Raw genomic sequence first — 20,962 nt, 5'->3', positions numbered from 1 at the left:
ACGATATTTCGTCGTACGTGCATTTCTAAGATCACCCTAACGCCCTTCCGGTATTTCGTCGTACGTGCATTATTAAGTTGACCCCGAAGTCCTCCCGTCATTTCGTCGTACGTGCATTAATATGTTGACCCCAAAGTCCTTACGGTATTTAGTCGTACGGGCATTGCTAAGTTGACCACGGGATACAGAAGAAATGAGCTGGATTTTCCTGGAATCCTTAGGTTTCTTTTTCGAATCTTGTTGTCCTTCTACCTTAAACAGTGAATTATTTGAATCTAGAAAAAAATATTAAATTTAGAATGCTTAGACCAAGTTGAGATTGAGATCTTAGATGTCAACGCAGTGCATAGACCTATACACTATATGGATATGGACGATATACCGTGACAGTACGTACATTGGCGTTATATTCTATACCAGTATATACTGTGCACTATATTCTATTCATTTTCAGAGGTGTTGAGTGCTTCAACACCCCTGTTCTCTATACAATGTATACAGCCAGAGATTTTGAAGATTTACTTCAACTCCTCTGTTATAGTCTATATACATTGTGGAAGCGTGCACTATACTCTATTCATTGTCAAGAGGTGTTGAAGCAGTGCTTCAACACCCCTGTTCTCTATACAATGTATACAGCCAGAGATTTTGAAGATTTACTTCAACTCCTCTGTTATAGTCTATATACATTGTGGAAGCGTGCACAATACTCTACTCATTGTCAAGAGGTGTTGAAGCAGTGCTTCAACACCCCTGTTCTCTATACAATGTATACAGCCAGAGATTTTGAAGATTTACTTCAACTCCTCTGTTATAGTCTATATACATTGTGGAAGCGTACACTATACTCTATTCATTGTCAAGAGGTGTTGAAGCGGTGCTTCAACACCCCTGTTCTCTATACAATGTATACAGCCAGAGATTATGAAGATTTACTTCAACTCCTCTGTTATAGTCTATATACATTGTGGTAGCGTGCGCTATACTCTATTCATTCTCAGAGGTGTTGAAGCAGTGCTTCAACACCTCTGCTCTCTATGCAATGTAGATTTTGAAACTTTACTTCAACTCCTCTGTTATAGTCTATATACATTGTGGTAGCGTGGACTATTCTCTATCTGTAGATATGAACCCCTGTTATAGTCTATATACATGGTGGTGACGTGCACTATTCTCTATTTGAATAGAGAGGTGTTGAAGCAGAGTTTCAACACCTCATCACCTCTATTTATTCTTTGTCCAGTGAAAATGAAAAATGGGAGAAAAATGCTTAGATTTTTTTTTTTTGGTTTTGTGTTATATCAGACACCACATTTAATATACTATAAGTATAATACACTCACATTGTACAAAATATAATTTTTGGGCAAAATGTTTTAAAAGTTAAATGAAAATGAGAATTTCTGGACTTAGCATCAACTCTGCCAAATTTTGCAATAAAATTACCAAAATAACTTTTTAAAACAGATATTATATAACATTATAAGATACTTGAAATATACAAACTATGTATTTTGTAAAATATGATTTTTAGGTAAATTTGTTAGAAAAAAAATGAAAATTTCTGCATTTTGCCAATTACTTTGTCAAATTTTGCAATAAAATTACCAGAATTACTGTTTTTAAATATATTTTATATTACAGTATAATAGACCTTAAGTAAAGAAACTACATACTTATGTGAAATGTGCTTTTGGGGCACAATGTTTGACAAATGAAATGATTTTTTTTTTAAATTTGGTCACCTAGGCATCAATGAATTTTAAGTTTTTATATTGCAGATATTTACCAGTCGCGCAAAATGCACAATTGCAAACAACATGCAAAAGCACTTTGAAACCAATATAATGCGACAGGCGCTTTGGTTTGCCAAGCCTTGCCTTGCAAACATCTACATAAGCCTAAAAATGTCTGTCTGAGATACCAGGCGTGAAGCTGCATATAACACTAGTATGCGGATGAATCCACATGATTCTGATAAAAACATAAAAAAATCAGCCAAAGTTGCAGTATGCATACTTGACTACATGATTCTTTAAATGTCATTTATATTTTCCAGTACAAAATAAAGCACCTCAGAGCGCCCAGAATGCACCATGTTTTTCAAAATATTCTGAGGGGGCATGCCCCGAGACCCACCTAGCAATTATGAATCCACATATAAAGGGCTAGCTAAGCCCCTTACTTCTGTATGCAAAACAAGACTACATGCTCATCTTTTCTTTATCTATTCTGCCTGTTAATTTGCTTGTAAACTTATGTTAGTCAACAATATAATAACATTAGCTGGGCCAAAATAGAAAAGTCTCTTCTTATGTTGAGAAAAATTCGAAAAATTCCGTTACTGTTTAATTTCCGTGAATGTTTATTATTCTTTTGCAAAGAGGTACATGCAATTATGATTGCAGGGTTTATATGAAAATACGATATCAGGAATGGTCTGAAACAGCCCTAAAACACACAAAAGCCTTAAATGAAACAAACATATTATATATTAAAGAGAATTGGAGTACTGTCTATAAAACATACACCTTAAAACACAATCTATGAACAGTTTTTTTCTTATAAAAAAAGCTACAACAAAAATATCGCTGGAAGTGATGGTACTTCCCATATGCCCGTTTTCTTTGAAAAAGCAGAACTTGTAATTCAGTGTGCTAGTAGAAGGTAAATTGTTGTTGCATTATTATACACAGTTGGAAATACCATTTTTAATAATTGTTTTCATTGTTAATGCTGCACTCTCACAGATATATGAATTTTTATTATTTTTAACTTGGAATGAAAAACTTTTGTGCACATGTCTGATAACAGTTATATGAGACTGCATACAAAATCACAGTTTTTCCTATTACCATTTAAAACTCTATGTTTAATGGTTAGTAATGCTTGAGAAGAAATGAAAATTTTGGCAGTTTTTCAGACAATTGAATTCTGTTTCATTGAGAGTTATCTTATATGACTGGATTGAAGGCATTCATGCTAAAGTCAGACTATTTTAATTACTTTTTTCAAAGCAAATGTGAAAACTCTTAATCAGTGACAGTGCAGCTTTAACATCCTTTTAGATTTAATCACTATGATTTCAAAATTATCAGACAAACATGATACTAGATGTATACTGTCTTGTTTGGAATTCTTGCCCTTATTCAGTATTGGTTCAATAATAGCAGTATTTATTTGAACTGCCTCTAGGTTAAAGTGTGATAAAATTCATAAGATGTCAAATACATAATTATATAAGATTCACAATTCTTTGAAGGAATGAACTCCTGCTTACATGTCATATAACAAATTATGGACAAATACAGAACCTTATCCTAATAGTTTTTCTCCAGAATTATCAAAGGGGTCACTCTTAACAAAGATCTAGTATAAACTTAATAATAATTTCTTTAGTTTAACAATGTTATAAAATCTTGAAAGGCCATAGGCAGGTAGTTCTGATGTTCATACCCTTCAAAACCTTTGACAAGAGGCATGTCTATCAAATATAATTATGAATTACTGGTGTAAATGGGTAGTGGGTAATGCACATGTCAATTGTAACCACCACCACCCCCGTCTGGGGGTATACTGGGTGTGAATGCGGTGGTTTTGTCTTACCTATGGTATGTTGGATGCGGGGGAATTTGGCAGGGATTTTAGTTCAGGATCAGTTCAGGGAATTTAACCTGGGGTAGGCTGGACCAAAAGTCAAAAGTCCCCGGACCTGGGGGCGGGATGTGGTTACAATTGACTGGTGCATTATGCTATTCATTTTGTTGCCCACTCTTTTGTTTTTGTTTGATAATCCATTGCACACAACTATAGATCAGGATCTCAAATACTATATATGTTGAAAATTGACAACTTTTGACATCAATGTTTTAGTTATAGTTATGAATAATGAGCATTCATTCATTGCTTTTTTATCAAATCACAATCATAAGTGTTAGCAAAGCACACCACTTTGTGCAGTAATGTTTAATGCTGTGGCTCCTCTTATCAACCAAGCACTTGGGCTGTTGGTGGATAACCATTTCCCTAGTTTCCTCCCTGTCTGGTCACCTGTTTGAAAATTAAAACATTGATAATATATAATAATGACAAAACTTGAAAGTATTGTACACTATGTTTATACATTTGCTGAATTAAATGAATAAGCTAAGGAAATGTACATTCAAAACAAAAGGGCCAGCATGGCCCTTAATTGGTCACCTGATTAAAATGACCATGAACAAGTCAGTCAGGTAACAACTGGTTATGAAAGGTGTTGCTATTTGCTTAGCAGGTTAGTGGTTGCTGTGTTATTTGATGGTTGATAAGGACTCCTCAAAGAAGGCTGCTCTTTGTTAACAGAAATGAGAATTATGGTAAGCTGGTTGTTCCCATGGTCAATGGATGTTACGGTAATGAACCAGAATGTTGCTATGGAAGTAAATGATTACTAAGGAAGTAATTGGTTGCTATGGATGTTGGCTGTTGCTCAGGAAAAAATGGTTGCTAAATAAGGCATTGGTGCCTATAAAGGTAGTTAATGGATGCGTTGGAAGGAATTGGATGCTAAGGAAGTCATTGGTTGAATGGGGATTCATTTGTTGCTATGGATGAAGGTAGTTGCTAAGGCAATCATTGGTTGATAAAGAAGCCAAGGATTGTTTAGGAAGTCATCATTTTTTATGGAAGTCATTCAATGGCTGCTGTAAATGAAGTATTTGATAAGGATGTCCTTGGTTGCTTATAAAGTGGTTGTTAAGGAAGACATTGTGAGTTTGGATTGTTAAGTCACTAAGTTAGACAAGTGGGTTCCTTAAGGGTACTACGAGGTCTACAATTTCCTCAACAAGGCAAAACCTTGCTTAACATCCTGCCAAAAGGTGATTATTATATTGTTGTAACAACTTGTTTCATAATCTTTGAAACTAAATACCTTTTAGTTTAGACATCAGTTTCTAAGGAATTCATACATTACTGCAGAAGTCATTGCCTGATTTGAATGTGTATCAATTTTTGTTCTAGAAGTCTATCATTAACAGGGGAACTCTGGTTAGGACAACTTTGACCCCAAGGACGAAACTTGAACAACATTCATAAAAAAAAATTATGAATTCTTTTTACTGCCTGTACAATGTACCTCGCAAATTCGGTAAAAAGTCAACTTTGGGAAAAATACAAAATCAGGCCAAAATTGCTTATATAATGGCAAATATACATTTTTTAACTTTTTTATGCATACCTTATGCTGTGAAAGAGTAAGACTTGTCAAGATTTTGTTTATATTTCAAGAAATTCATTGCTTTTTTAATCCGGAATGTAATGTAATTTTTTTAATTTTGGGGAAAATGGAGTTTTTCACAATAAAAAAATCACTGACAATGAACTACAAACTCCAACATATAAACACCACATACACAAAAACAAATTGATTACATATATAAATTACTGAATATTCACATGGTCTTATGATATTATTGATGAATATTATAATGTTATTTTTAGATACCAGTTACGGGTAGTAGTAATGAAGAATACCAGATTACAAAATCAAAGTGGAAATTGGAACTATTAGAGAATCACTTTATTTGTGGGTAGGTCACTTAAATATTCATTGAGGTGAAAAGAAATTACCATATGATGTATTGCATATGTTTAACCGCTGTTGCACAATCATCATTTCCAAGTGACTGTCTTCATGTCCAGTACTAGCTTACAAAATCCCTTTCTAGAAAGTCAAAGACTTCATCTGATGCATCTTAAAAAGGAAGAATACAACACAATCATGAACACAATAAATGCAAATAATGTTGGGTATGCTTTAAACATGATTCAAATGCAAAACATCTTGGCAATTATTTCTAGAGCAATCTAAATGTCCTACATGAGATTTATTCTCTTATGAAAAAGTGATGTTTATGTACAAGCCAAATATACTAGAAATGTGTCAAGTGGACATTAACTTAAGTCTTGTGTTGCTTGGTGAATTGCATATACTGTGAATGAAGATGATTAACAAAAAAACAGGGATTTCTCATAATATGACAAAGTTTTTTTTACCAAGTTTGGTAAAGATTATTGAGCCATACAATGTTTTTATCTGGACTGCATCGTCTTTTATTCTGGGCAGCATAATATGGAAATCCAGGCCATGTATACATCTGGGTTTTATCTGTAATGGACCACATTTTCCAAAATGTATGTAGGCAAATGAGTTACATGGAAATAAAAACTATCTATACATAATAATAAGTGATTTGTATACATGTGTTTACCTTGGTGTTATATACCCATAGATATATTATATGACATAATATTGGGTTAATACAAAAAAAAAATGAAAGAATATATAATAGGTTAATGATAAATCAAGCAAATTTAAACTAACACAAACAATTATATGTATATATTTACATTATTTCACAGTAAAATATAATAGAAATTTATAAACATTGGCATAATGCTTAAATCAGGTATCTATTTCAAGGCAGTTGTCATTAAATCATAAAATTTAAAGCTGCACTCTCACAGATATACCATTTTTACAAATTTTTTGTCTTGGAAAGAGCAAATTTTTGCATAAATATCTGCAAACCAATGATATATGATTGCTGCCAAAAAATCAGATCGTAGATTTCTATATTTCCGTTCGAAAATTAATGTTTTATGGCTTAAACCGTTACTAATGGTTTAAGAAAAATGCATAAAACATTACTTTTAAAACTTAAATATAAAAATCTGCTATCTAATTTTTTGTCAGCTGTCTTAAATAACTGGTTTCCATGGATTTTCGCAAAAATTGCCTCATTCCAAGACAAAAAAATTGTCAAAACGTTCAATCTGTGAGAGTGCACCTTTAAGGTCAAAACTAGAAAATGAAACTTCAAACAATAAACTTAAAAACCATGACTTATGGTACAAGTATTTCTACATCGGAGCGGCTGGTTCTTACACACTGACAGTGACACACAATACACTCCACTCCTCTCCATTAACCCTTTATATATATATTACAGTCGAAACTCGTTGGCTTGATATCTCATGGCTCGATATCCTCGTTGGCTTGAACCAGATTAAAAGAACCGATTTTGTTTAACTCTTTGTTCATATAAAATTTGATCGGATGGCTCGATATATTGAGGGTCGATATTTCTCCACGCTCGAAGTCATTTTTGCGGTTCCAAGTAAGAATTTCACAATTTTGTTTGCTTGGGTCGATGTCATTTTCGCGGGTTCAGGTAAGAACCTCACACCTTGATTTGTTTTGTTGGCTTCATTTAGCACACGGCGCTAATCGATAAAAATTAATTCAATTTATTATAATTATTATCAAATTTGAATGACTTAACAGTTTGAATAAACATGCCATCACTTTATCTAAGTTCTTTCCCTAATTGTTATACATGTATAAATTTCAATGCATCCTTATATAACTAATAAGCTATGTTTTTGTTACCCACTGTTTAAAATTACTTGTTTGCTGTTTTCGCATAATTTTTATAATTAATAAAAACAATCAAATAATATTTTCTAAGTATCGAATAAGTGATGTTACGAACTTTAAGACGTGTAACTATGCCCAATTAATACTCTTCTTTCGCGGAGATAGCATAGCCAATAATAAACGAGGTAAACAAGACTTTTTGTAACGAATAATAAAAAAAATAACATTCTGTAAGCAATCCCGCTTGGCTCGATATTCTCGAGGCTCGAAGTATTTTGGCTGGTCCCTAGAATATCGAGCCATCGAGTTTCGACTGTAGTTTAAAGCTGACGGAGGCACTCCTGCCATGTACCGCTGCCACCATTTAAGTAAACCTGGGAGGAGAAGTGCCCCAGTGTGGAGCTTGAACCAACAACAACTGCTGGAACACTATCATGGCGCTGTAACCAACTGAGCTAACTGAACGGCTGGTTCTCATAGACACTATCTACATCTACAATAACTTTACAATGTACATGAATACATAAATAACTAAAGTATGAATGCAATGTATTCATGTACATTGTAAAGTTGATGTCTACTGTACTACTTTAAAAGACACATGCATGTACCCCAAAATTAGTTTTGACAGGCATGACTCACTAATGCCAGTTGTGAGCTTGTTCCTAGCTTCGATCAAGATATTTCTTCTGAAAATGACATTGAATACACTCTAAAGCCTAAAAGGCTGTAAAATATGCATTCAACATCTTGATAAGCAACTATCTTAAATAAATTAAAATATTAGGATACAGAATGATGTGAAAGAGACTTTAAAAATATCGCTGCATTGTTGGATGTTGGTGCTGTCATCTGATGATCGGTCAGCGGCAATGATTGAGGCAAGCATCAAGTATATTTAAATAAACATTGCACTTTAACAGATTAAATGTTTTGACAACTGTTTTATTTTTTGTCTTTATACAAGCCAATAAATGCATAAGTGCAAGAAAAACAGTGACACAAGACTGCTTAAAAAAACATTGGATTGCATATATATTTTAGTTAAAGCTTCACTATCACAGATATACCATTTTTACAACTTTTTTTATTTTTTGTCTTGGAAAGAGCAAATTTTTGTATAAATATCTGCAAACCAATGATATAGGATTGCTTACGAAAAACCAGATCATAGATTTTCATATTTCCGTTTGAAAATTAATGTTTTATGGCTAAAACCGTTAATAAACGTTTTAGAAAAATGAACAAAACATCAATTTTTGAACTGGTATATATAAAAATTTGCGATCTATATTTGTCAGCAGTCTTATATAACTGGTTTCCATGGATTTTCGCCAAAATTAGTACATTCCAAGATAAAACATAAAAAAGCTGGCAAAATGTTCAATCTGTGAGAGTGCAGCTTTAAGAAAATGATGTTTTATGCATTTTTCTTCCAACTGTTAGTAACCTTTTAGCCATAAAACATTTTTTTTAACGGAATATGTCAGCAGGCTTATATCACTTATTTGCATATATTAATTTACACAGAAACTGGCTCATTCAAACTCCAAGACAAAAATAAAAAATAACAAAGTTGTCAAAATACATGTATGTGAGAGTGCAGCTTTAAGGAGTACTTCGTTATATCAATAAAATATACTCGTTAAACTGTCAATTGTTTACGTATCTACATAAATTCAATTACCTTTTGAACTAGAAAGTGTTATATTTTCAAAGAAAATAGCCATATACCTCTGTTCAGTGTCGGTCAAATTCGATGTTTTGAACCCGTTTGAACCTCTCTCGCGCGTGCTAAATACTAAATGACGCAATGTTTTGGACTGGTCTTCATTTTCTTCGATACAGGCACAACCGAGCGTAAATATTAAGCGAGAAAGTCTAGTGGAACGATGCAGGGTTCATTGGGTTTGTTTACAAAAATTCAAGCATCCGGTTAAGAAGACGACAAATAAGAATGGTATTAAGTTGGTAGAATGGAACTCCTTCCTGATTCCTGCACATGTAAGTTGTAAGTATTGACTATATCGGGATACCATACAGGACACTCAAGTAGCAATAACAACGTAAAATAATAATTTAATGTGGTATATTAAAGTGATATATCATTTTAAAGGTTATGTCATTACAAACTCAAATATGCACATTTTTTCAAAATCCATCAATTTTTGACAGAATTATGGCCCTTTTAATTTTACATTTTTATCAATTTTTCTGCCAAAATAGGTCAAATTCAAAACTTCGGAATTTAAATGAAATAAATAATGCCAAACAACACATTTTGTTTATTTTCTATAAATTTATTACACATTCCTAAATATCAGAACCTAAACAAAGTTTTAAGCAAATTATTTTACTTTAAAAAAATGATGAAAAAACGTCCATTTTTAAGAAACTTTAAAATTGCTTTATATTTTGAAGAATGAGCTTGAAAAAGGTAAAAGACAAAGAACATTTACATTCTTCCATTCACTGCTTGACTGTTGCATTTTTACAATTAATAGTATTATAAATAGGAAGATTAAAGGCAAACAAAAAATTAGTTGCCATGGTAACCATTCAATAAAAATACAAAAAATGCTTTAAACATCGCTTTTTGTTAAAAAGGAGAATTATGTACATCTTGCCATGATTTGCCTGACAGTTGTAATAAAGGTGAACTTCAACCCATCTAGCAATTCCGAATATTTCAATATAAGTATGAGATTGTCAGCAATTTTCAAGGTTAAATTATAAATATAATTTTATACAAAGTATGACCAAATGATTAACAAATAACAGAAATATTTCATTGACTGAAGCGGACATGCTAAAAAGTATCACATTGAAAAACAAAGTTTTTTAGACAACAATTACAGTTTCTTAAGAAAACTAGACTCTATAGTTACCATGGCAACTGTTTAAAGTGACACTCTTATTCAGTATCAATGCATACACATGTATAACAAACATATACTTTGACTGTTAACCCTTTAACAACTTACTTCATAATTCATTTTTGGAAAATATTAAGTATTGATAAAAATATTGTAACCGTGTATTTAAGCTGAAAAAGCAAAGATATTAAATGATTGGTGAATGCATAAAGATTTACTGTGATCTACTATGATCTCAAATGGTAGAAATACTGTCTTTTATGCACATTTCCTTCAAGTAGAAGTAGGCATCCTTCATTAGAACCATTGTTTTCAACATTTATTCATCCTATTTGGAATAATAAAACAAAAGTATGAATTGTGGTAAATCTTATGTGGGAGTAAGAGTGCATCTTTCAAAGAACTGACTTTTTTTAAATTGACATGGAAACTATAAACACGAATAATACCAGATAATGTTTAGAAACAAACATAAGGACAATATTTCTGTTTCAAACCAAATTTAAAATACTTTTGTGGTTAATTATTGGAATCAAAATGTGCATAGATTTGGAATCATAATGTCCATGCATGTATTTGTAACCATTCATAACAAGTGTTACACATAAAAAGAAAACATTTTATATGGAAACATTTTCACTCTATAATCACTCAAAAAATGAAGAAACTGTTCATGCTGTACAGGGGTATTTGGAAGTGCAGATACTTCTTATTGCAAGAAAATTAATCCTCTTTGCACTACACTGCAATCTTGGATATTGCAGGAATTGAGAGAGAATCTGTGAGACACTTCATGGTATGACTGTTGCATGATAGAACCACTGTCAAATACTGAAAAATACTGTCAAATTACACCAAGCTGTTTTTTTCTCAGAAACCATCATGAGCCTGAAAATATAACAAAGGAATGTGTTGATTTCAATACACATGTTCACAAAAGAAACTACATGCATTCAGTTTATATGGCAACATACATATACAGATGTATACATACAGTGTAAAAAGGTTTTATCACAATTAATTAAGGGAATACATTATATTACCAGATTTTGTCTTAATAAAGTTGACATACATACAGAGAGAAATAAGGATTTTCTAATTTAAAACTTCATACTGTTCAACATTTTTGTCCACTTTTTGTACATAACAAATTACCTTTTCTCTATAATAATTTATTTTTCCTTTTTAAATTATTCCTCAAAAAGGTCAACATTATATTTTTAATAGAGCAAATAAATACAATTTGACAAAAAAGTACATACAATTAGGTTACTGAATCTGCATCAGTCAGGTGAGAGTGAAACTGAAAGTAAACAGAAACATAGATAATTATGTATTATTCAGAGAGGGACAACTATGTATATATATGTAATGAGGTTTGATGTCTATACACAGTTTGGTATTTACCAGAATCAATTTAAGAATCAATTCAACTTTACAGCTCAAAAAAATGTCAAAAGCATTTATTTTACAAATAATAAAATATGTCATCATACAAAATGTCACAGTTTATAAAGAGTTCTCAATAACTTCAGGTATAATTTAAAAGAAAATGGCATGTTCATGAGATCTTCTCTGGTAAATATGCATCATAGTTCTAAGTTACCTCAGTTCTGCAATCCTTCCCATCATTCTGACTGGCTGAATTTGAGTGGTATGAATGTATTCTATGGCTTTATTTCTCACTGAAAGGAAGAAAAGATTAAATAAAAAAGGGAAAAAAGACTAATAAATGACAAAACTGACCACCCATGAATTGGCAGACTTACTAATGTGTAAAAATACTCACAATATTTAGTCAAAAAGGAAGAACAGCCATTTATGGAATGTGAAGTTTAAAATAATTTCAAATGAATAATCAAAACATTGAGTTGAAAATTTATGACAGCAATTGAAATCCTATCATAACAGGAATTCCAATAAATCTACAGACTAATAATGTTTGAAAAGTTGAATAATTTTTACAGAGAGTGATTTTATAATCCAAGTAACTATACAGAACATAAAAATGTTTCCTGAAATTTACACATTAAAACATTGATATGTTGAAATTTGAAACTTTCCAATTGTTATTTAAGTATTAGTTACTTGGTGATAATGTATGATCTATAAACAATTAAAATTGGTAGGCATCCAATTAACTGTTTAGAAGATTAAAAAAATGCCTGCTTTCATAGTTTCAATTGTGAAATGCCTATATATAAGCCAGCCTTCATTTTTCTTATTAACCAATAAAACACTAAATGGAAACTTGGCGTTGTAATTTGATTAATTGGGTTTTGGTTGTCGAGCTCTTTTAAGTTATTTAATATGAATTTGTCGGGCAATGCCCGTGGCAGAAACATGCGCATAAACAATAACAAACTTCAGGTTGACAGATTCTTAATTAATAATATAGAATGGCTTAATAAAAAATAACTGCCAATTCTCCAATAGTTTATTTACATTTTTTAAAACCGAAAGTGACCAGATCCTTAAAGAACCCGGTCTGTTTATTTCATTAAAACCAATCACAATATCCAAAATAAAAACAATTGCAAATGTCTTATAATATTTATTCAAATTATAAAATATTTGACCAATGTTCATGCAAAAGAATTGGCAACTCCTAATAAATAGCATTCTAAATATAATAAAACAATGATATGCATAAACCTTCCTCAATGTTTACTCAAAATAAATTACTATTTACAGAGTTTGGCATTTTAAAAGTAAACAAAAATTACTTCCTGGTTAATTCGGATACTCTCGGCTTTTAAGGTTGCATGCCTTATGAGTCATCAAATTGTTCTTGTTTTTGGCCACTCTCAGAAACGATGTGTTTATAAATAGCCCTTGCGGAAAAATGCGACAGATTACTGAATCAAATGGATAGTATCACTGTGTAGATAAATGAATGAATTTTCAGAAATTCGATGATGCATTGTTGTTCTCTTTCGATTTGGACCTATAATTCAGCATGTTTTATTCCCTGTTTCAGTTTTTGTCAAAATAAAAGCAGAAAATATACATAATAATTCATTAAAGTTATACTCACCGATGCAGGAGACGTCAATGTATCCTTGTAAAGTCATTGACAATGAAAACAATTCTTAAAATATCCGAAATCGAAAGTATAAAATGACAGTCAAAACGTCCCAAGACCGGCAGAAAAACGACATATTACAAAAAATGCTTGTGAAACTTTTTGCTCGTTTTATTTTGTTTCACATAATTAGATAAAACCCGTACTACAGTTGATAGATAATTTATTCATGATTATTTTGGTACCATTTTCGGCAGTAAGTATAAATGTTTGCAGGAGTAATATCCATTGGAGTGAGGAGTGGTATTAGCATTGTGCAGAATAGGGAAGTGTAAAAAACGACGTTACGTTGTTATTGCTAACTCAAGTGTTATTTTATATTTTCTTAGTTATCATGCAAATGAAAATAATCACTATCATTTAAAAGTTATTCAGGGATAGTTGCAAATGGTTTGTTTACATTAATTAGTTTTATGAATTTAATTGAATACACAAATTTTTATTAGAGCTTTGCACCAAATTAAATTCAGTTCATTTTACGGGAGTAACCCACACTAGCGGATCCAGAAAAGGGGTGGGACCCCCCCCCCCCCCCAAAAAAAAAATAAATAAAATATTCTGTAAAGAATCTCAGGACAATTATTCAAAAAATCTTTTGATCTTTGATATCATAATGGTAAATTTTTTTTTACCAAAATGCAAAATGTAAAAAAAAAAAAATCAAGTCAGAGAATGTGTTGGAACCGGTGTCGCCAAAATTGCAGTCCAGTGTTGTATCCACTGTGCTATGAAGGCTTATCCTAAACAGTTGGAATATTTAATCTTTATACCTAACTTGTAATATATTGGCGATTTTTTTTTATTGTAAATTATGTGGTACTTCAGTTAGTAAGTTTTAATGCATTGTACACATAGATACCAAGTTTGTCAGTTTTCGTCAATTTTCTTTTTTTCCGCTATTTCATTAAACAGATTACAGCCACTTTTAAACAAGTCTTTGGGAGGAACTGTTGGGGATTGTTATTAAAGCTGCATTTTCACAGATTTACCATTCTAACAACTTTTTTTTTCATCATGGAATGAATCATGCAATGTTAGTGCATAAATTATGTCCGCGAACCATGATTTAAAACTGCTGAAAAAATATCAGATAGCTGTTTTTCATATGTACGTTCATAATTGTTGTTCTGTGACTTAAATTTGAACACTTTCAGAAAAATGAAATAATAAGCAGATTTCTCAATACATGACTTCTGTTTTATTGTTAGCAATTAAAGGCATTGATTCTCTGAGATAATAATAATGTTAAAACAGTCAATCTGTGAGAGTGCAGCTTTAAGATTCATTTTTCCTAAGATCAGCCAAGTTAGTATTATAGCTAATTTTAGCTTAAAAGTAGGTGAATTTTATATTTATTTCAGACCAGATACTCTTGAGGGACCAATTTAAGGGCAAACAGACAAACGTTTTGATGCAAAGAAAGCATTGGATTTGAAAGGTAGATTTTTAACACATATTTACATGTACTCAATGTCATTTACTAGTATAACATAATGTATTCAAGTATAAGATATTTCAAGTATTTGGTCAGGTTGTTAGGTTTAATTGAAACTGTTAAGCAAATAAATGAAAGTCCATGCAATTTTGCATGCACATGTTTGTTGCATGCAGATTTTACTCAGATGGCATAGGGTACAGTTACTCTTGTAACTTGCTTAAAATAAATGCAAATGATTCTGCATGTGTCTGAAGTCATGTTTTATTTTTCTCTACAAATTGTTTTAAAAAATGCAATTGTTTGATTTCCTTTCTTATGTGTTATGCATTGCAGTTCCCATGGAGATGAAAAATGGAGAGATTCTAAAAGTATGAAGATACTCCTGTGTATAATGAGGAAATCTTGTCAGTGAATGGTAAGTTCTCTTTGGATTAATTCTATGTATAACAATATAAATATGAGGTAAGCCAAGAAATGAGAATTTACATAATTATTCTGTTCAAACATACATTGACATATTAAATATAAAGACATATGTATGATTTGTCTCTGCTATTATACTCCTACCACTTGATGGTTAGGGTTCATTTGGACAAGTCTTCTATTATCCATAATTCCAAATGCTTCTGAGATTTCTAACACATATTAAATATGTTGAGGAGAAGTGCTGTGCAAAAAACATTTTTGTTTATGGTATTTTAGAGTTATTGGTCTTTGATTATTTTTCTTTCACTTTTCTATGTTTTTGAGGTATTAACTTCAAACTTCATGCACATACTGGACGTGATAAGAAAAATAGCTGTGCATATGAATCATTAAATTGTGTATGGTAGTCAAAGAATTGTAAACCTTTGATTATTATCTTTATATTTTTTTTTATTTTTTTTCTTCTCTTCATAACTTTTTTTCATTTTTTACTTTAATTTAACAAAACACTATTCTGTTTTTGGTATATTAAGGATTATTTTCTTATGTTTATTTTGTGCTTGGCAGTTTTAAAATTATTGCCTAATTGGTTACTGTATGCTTAAAAGCAAATATCACTCTCAGTGAAACCTCTTATTACAATAGGTGATAGCTGTAGTTTTTCATGGAAACAAGTGTTTGACAGTATGAGTCATTTTTAGTAGCAATATATTATGTACATTTAAGGTATAAGTTCTCTTTTGCTAATCGTTCAGTTGTTTTTCAGTTGTTGCAATTGTGGACCAGGCCAGAGTTGTACTAAACCAACTAAGACACAATGAGATACAGGAATGACACAATGAGAAACAGGAAACAGGAAAGTGATGACTGATTGCCACCTGTTACAAATTCATCTAGGTACAGTTTTTTATTCCAGATTTGATACAACTGTAAACTGTTTTATGCATGCTATGATTATGTTCATCATGTTTGTTTAAGACCCTGATGATGAGGACTAAACTATTGATTATCCCTTGCCAAAAGGCAAAGTGGATACAGTAATTGTGTAATTGTGCAAGGAATGTAATCTTGAGCATAAATCCCCCAGGTATTAACTTCAAACTTCATATACAGATAGATCCCTATTGAGAAGAAGTGCAGTGTTAAGGGACCATAACTCTGTTTACAGTTCTTTTTGTAATAACCCTTTGTTATATTTCATACTGAGTTTTTGTCTGCAGCAGAACTTGAAAAGTCTTTGAGGTGTTGATCTCAAACTTCAAATATGTACAGATAGATCTCATTTAGCAGAAGTGCAGTGCACAGAAACCATAACTCAAGATTTTTTTTGTAGTAGTTGCCCTTTGTTAGTTTTCAATGTTATCTTTTGTTGTAATGCACAGTTGTGATCATGCTCAAATATGCTCATTGACATTAAAATTAATTGTCCAGGTTCAAATCCTGTAATAGAAACAATTATTTTCTTTCTGTGTTTAGCAAAGTTTATATGATAAATGTAAAATAAACTAAGATTTGTGTGTTTTTATCGTTTCTTATTTATTTGTATATTTTTTGTTACATATTTTTATGTGCATATATATAAAATCTATATCACAAAAAGTGTGGCTAATTTGTAATATTAAGATATAATATGTATAAGAACTATCATATTTCAAAATCAACCATAGAGCTTTTGCAAGATAGATAATAACTTAATGTATCTGATGAACAATAATGTGATTTTGGGATGCCAGCAATAACTTTTCAAGGTGAAAATATGTTCTTGTCATTGATTTTACATATAAGTAATCAGTATGCAAAGCCCTTTCAAATGATACTTATATGGGGTAACTATCAAATTTTAACATTGAAGCCAATGGCACAAATGAATGAAAAGCTCCTTAATAGTTCAATATTTGAAGCCAACAATGGAACTGTGTTTATGTATTGCTTAATGTTCCTTTTTCTTTCAGAAAACTCCTCACATCCAACAAGAGACAGTCTGACTTCAAAATCTTCATTGAAGGCAACTTAATGGACAAGACATCCGTCACATAAAGATTCACTAAAATTGGAATGATATACCAATTTTAACTTTTAACAGACAAATACATTATAGATTTGAAAATAGATTACCCTTAGATAAGTTGGATGATTAACATTTACCTCAACACAGTACAAAGTGCTCATGTTGAACTATTGTGATTGATCATAGTCTGTCCTTCATTTTTATTAACAGTTTCATACAGCGTTAACACTTTAGTATGGGGACTCATTTTTAGCTCAACTTTTCGTAGAATATGGAGAGCTATACTACTCACCCAAGCGTCGGCGTCGGTGTCACCCCTTGGTTAAGGGTTTGCGTGCAAGCACACATAGGTTAATATCTCAGCAACTACTTGAGGTATTGCATTGAGACTTTATACAATGGTACTCAACCATCCAACCTACTTATTTAAACAAGTAAGATAACTCTAGTTTGCATTTAATGTAAATAATAGGCCTTTATTATTTGACTTAGAAATTCTGGTTAAGGTTTTGCATGCAAGCACACATAGGTTAATATCTCAGCAACTGCTTGTGGTATTGCATTGAGACTTGATACAATGGTACTCAACCATCCAACCTACTTTTTTTAAACAAGTAAGATAACTCTAGTTTGCATTTAATGTAAATAATAGGCCTTTATTATTTGACTTAGAAATTCTGGTTAAGGTTTTGCATGGAAGCACACATTATATCTAAGGTTAATATCTCAGCAACTGCTTGAGGTATTGCATCCAAGTTATATAACTATAGTTTGCATTTAATGCAAATACTTGCGTTTATTATTTCACTCAGAAATTCTGGTTAAGGTTTTGCATGTAAGCACACATAGGTTAATATCTCAGCAACTACTGGATGAATTGCATTGAGACTTTATACAACCACCCAACCTAATTGAATAATCAAGTTAGATAAAAATTCTGGTTAAAATTTTGCATGTAACCACATTTATGTTAATATCTCAGCACATCATGTATTGCATTGAAATCTAATCTAACAGTGATCCATGCATGTTTCGCCAAAACTTTTCAATCCTTTCACTGAAAAGCAGCGGAATAGTCGAGAGCGCTGTCTCTGTGACAGCTCTTGTCTCTTTGGTCTTTATTCATACTGGCCAGAATATGTTTACCAAAAAAATCTTAGTAGAGATTGATAACTGTTCAGGTTGGACAAAAAGCATGTAGGTTGTTTGTTCTAATAATATAAACTGTAAATGCTTCAGAAACTATATATATAATTTTCATGATATTTGTCAGTATTTATTCTCGTCAACATTTAAATAATATTAGGTGAAACTTGTTTATTGGTCAAAATGTGTTTGATTAGAGTGGCCTCAAGTTCCACTTTATATGAATGAAATTTGGTCAAGTTTTAGAAAAAAACTATGTTCTAGTTTTATAGGCCATATTCTCTTCCCAAGCCCTCCTTAAAGAATGAATGTAGGTAAGATGAAACAGGAGTCACTAAATCAAGTATTAAAAGCCTTAAAAATTGCTATTCATAGAGGTATTGTTTCCTCATCATAAATCACAACTTAGCCAGCAAGACTTTACAACAAATAAGGCATAACATGTAAAAAGTTAATAATTAGGCACATATTTTAGTGAATAAAATCTTGTGAACATATTATTGAAACAAGTAATGTGTCTGGTTCTGAGGTGAGCAATAAAGCACATTGCTTAGTAACAATTGAGCTAGCTCATTATTAAAAGTTTGTTTTAAACATGAATTAAATGAATGCAAATCATATATTATTATTTTTAATCTATATTTTTTTTTAGTTACCTTGTTCTGTTGTTAATTTCCATACTGACTTGGTCAATTATGGCTAATTGTCTAATTATATTTTAACTTCTAACCTAAATGTTTCATTGTACTTTTGAGTGTTCTGTTAACTATAATGCACATTATCCTATATGACAGTATAAATTCAATAAAACCATGGTTATTAAGTTCCATACATATTGGAGCACATGGTAAGCCTCTAGAAATGTCACTTCTTAAACCTAGATTCTTGATCTGTTCGCCACATTGTTTTGTTAATTTTTTGTTTATTAAAACAAATGATTGTTTAATGTCAAGGAAACCTTTTTAAAGTTAAAATGTAGATGTACATAGATAACTGTCAAATATTATTTACCATTTAATAACTGTCTAAAGGCAAAATTTCCATTCATTTTTATATTTGATTTGGGTCCCTAGGGTCATGGTCACTGTAACTAAAAATAGAAAAATGCTTGGTACTGAATAACTTCAGTTTTAATACATTTAAAACTGAATCTCACAATAAAGGCTGAAGTTCTTGTTGCATTGCAGCATTTCTAGTTAACTTTTTAATTTGACTCTTTTTATTGCTTTCGACAGGCACATATTACATCATTATTGTATTCATTTTTAAGACAAAGCCTCATTTAATTGAGCGTGCTGTCCAAAGACAGCTCTTGTTGACATAATTATAAGACACCTTATGTTATGGTTTATATGAACAATAGCTGTTTCTGTGTATGTTTTAGAAGAAACTTCCATTTCTTATCATATTGATGGACATAGATATACATACATGTACGGGATTATTGACATCAGATTCTTAGGATTAAATTTACTAATGTTCTGTTCATGTTCAAAATAGATACAGTTATGGTAAATGCATAGTCTTGTTTGTTTATAACATAGACAACCATGTCTTTTGGTTGTCCTGGTCTCCTGTCCTGTTATGTGAATTGGGTTTTATGGACATCTTCGATATTGTAGGTCCAATTCTAGTGTCTAGCTGGAAAAGTATTTAGCCTAGGAAGACCTTAGTTTGGGTTATCATGTTGGATATGTCTAAATGTTGGCATGTCGGGAAATGGCAATTTTAGGCTATGACAATTTAAAAATGTAGACGTTGCTGGGCAAGGCTCCACACCCAAGTGACTGTCGCATTATATTCTTGAAAAAATGCCTTGGGCTTTTGGTTTGTTATGAATTTTGCGAGTCTGGCAAATATCTGCATTATAAAATTCATCGACATACAGGTGACAGAGAAAAAGGTCAATTTTCAATGATTTCAAAAGATTTATTAACTAAAAGGGGATCATCATAAATGAATACAGAGAACAAGGTTAGTTGATTTGACAGAGGATTGATGCAGAGCTTCAAAAATTAAGGAGACAATTTCAGAAAAATGCACATAAATGATTTTTGTTTATTTGTGTTGTTTGATAACTGCTGTGTGTCGATTTTTATTTAATTTCATTTTACCCCCCAAATCACACTTCACACAATACATGGTTTCTACACTTTAGGTTTGTTATACTGTATTATAGTATCTATTGAATACAGTAAAATTTCTGGTCATTGTATTGCAAAATTTGTGCTAATAATTTGCAATTTCAGAAATTCTCATTTTTATTTAATTTTTCAAACATTTTCCCCAAAATTCACATTTCACAAAATTACATAGTTTCTTTACTTTTGATATATTAAACTGTAATATTTATGAAATACAGTAATTCTGGTCATTCTATTGCAATATTTGAAAAAGTTATTGGCAAATTCCAGAAATTCTCATTTCCATTTAATTTTTCATACATTTTACCCCGAAAATCATATTTTAAAAAAAAACTGTGTTTCTATATAATATATAATAATGTTAAATGATATATATTAGCTGCAGTAGTTCTGGTGTTTTTATTGCAAAATTAGGCAGA

At 31.4% G+C, this 20,962-nt stretch overlaps 3 long non-coding RNA genes across 7 annotated transcripts; 1 reads left to right on the top strand and 2 right to left on the bottom strand.

Annotated features, from left to right (window-relative positions):
- Positions 1–1,734: 1,734 nt before the first annotated feature.
- Positions 1,735–9,253, bottom strand: LOC128213729 (uncharacterized). 4 transcript variants are annotated; one of them, XR_008257793.1, is made up of 4 exons: positions 9,155–9,253; positions 6,037–6,148; positions 5,611–5,734; positions 1,735–4,050 (listed from the first exon to the last, which is right to left on the bottom strand). It is a non-coding gene; the product is annotated as an uncharacterized LOC128213729 (long non-coding RNA). The 4 variants fall into 4 exon arrangements; XR_008257795.1 differs by having other exon boundaries at positions 9,108–9,224; XR_008257796.1 differs by having other exon boundaries at positions 6,066–6,148; positions 9,108–9,209.
- Positions 9,254–9,310: 57 nt separating this feature from the next.
- On the top strand, positions 9,311–19,917 carry LOC128213730 (uncharacterized). Its single transcript, XR_008257797.1, has 5 exons — positions 9,311–9,431; positions 14,743–14,819; positions 15,153–15,234; positions 16,012–16,142; positions 17,198–19,917. It is a non-coding gene; the product is annotated as an uncharacterized LOC128213730 (long non-coding RNA).
- Positions 9,548–13,664, bottom strand: LOC128213728 (uncharacterized). Of its 2 annotated transcripts, none has more exons than XR_008257791.1 (4): positions 13,334–13,664; positions 11,903–11,981; positions 11,559–11,599; positions 9,548–11,184 (listed from the first exon to the last, which is right to left on the bottom strand). It is a non-coding gene; the product is annotated as an uncharacterized LOC128213728 (long non-coding RNA). The 2 variants fall into 2 exon arrangements; XR_008257792.1 differs by lacking the exon at positions 13,334–13,664 and adding an exon at positions 13,023–13,294.
- Positions 19,918–20,962: the final 1,045 nt, after the last annotated feature.

The sequence above is a fragment of the Mya arenaria genome, chromosome 13 (assembly GCF_026914265.1).
Source record: "Mya arenaria isolate MELC-2E11 chromosome 13, ASM2691426v1".
Classification (NCBI taxonomy): domain Eukaryota; kingdom Metazoa; phylum Mollusca; class Bivalvia; order Myida; family Myidae; genus Mya; species Mya arenaria.
This window is presented reverse-complemented; position numbering and strand designations above follow the sequence as displayed.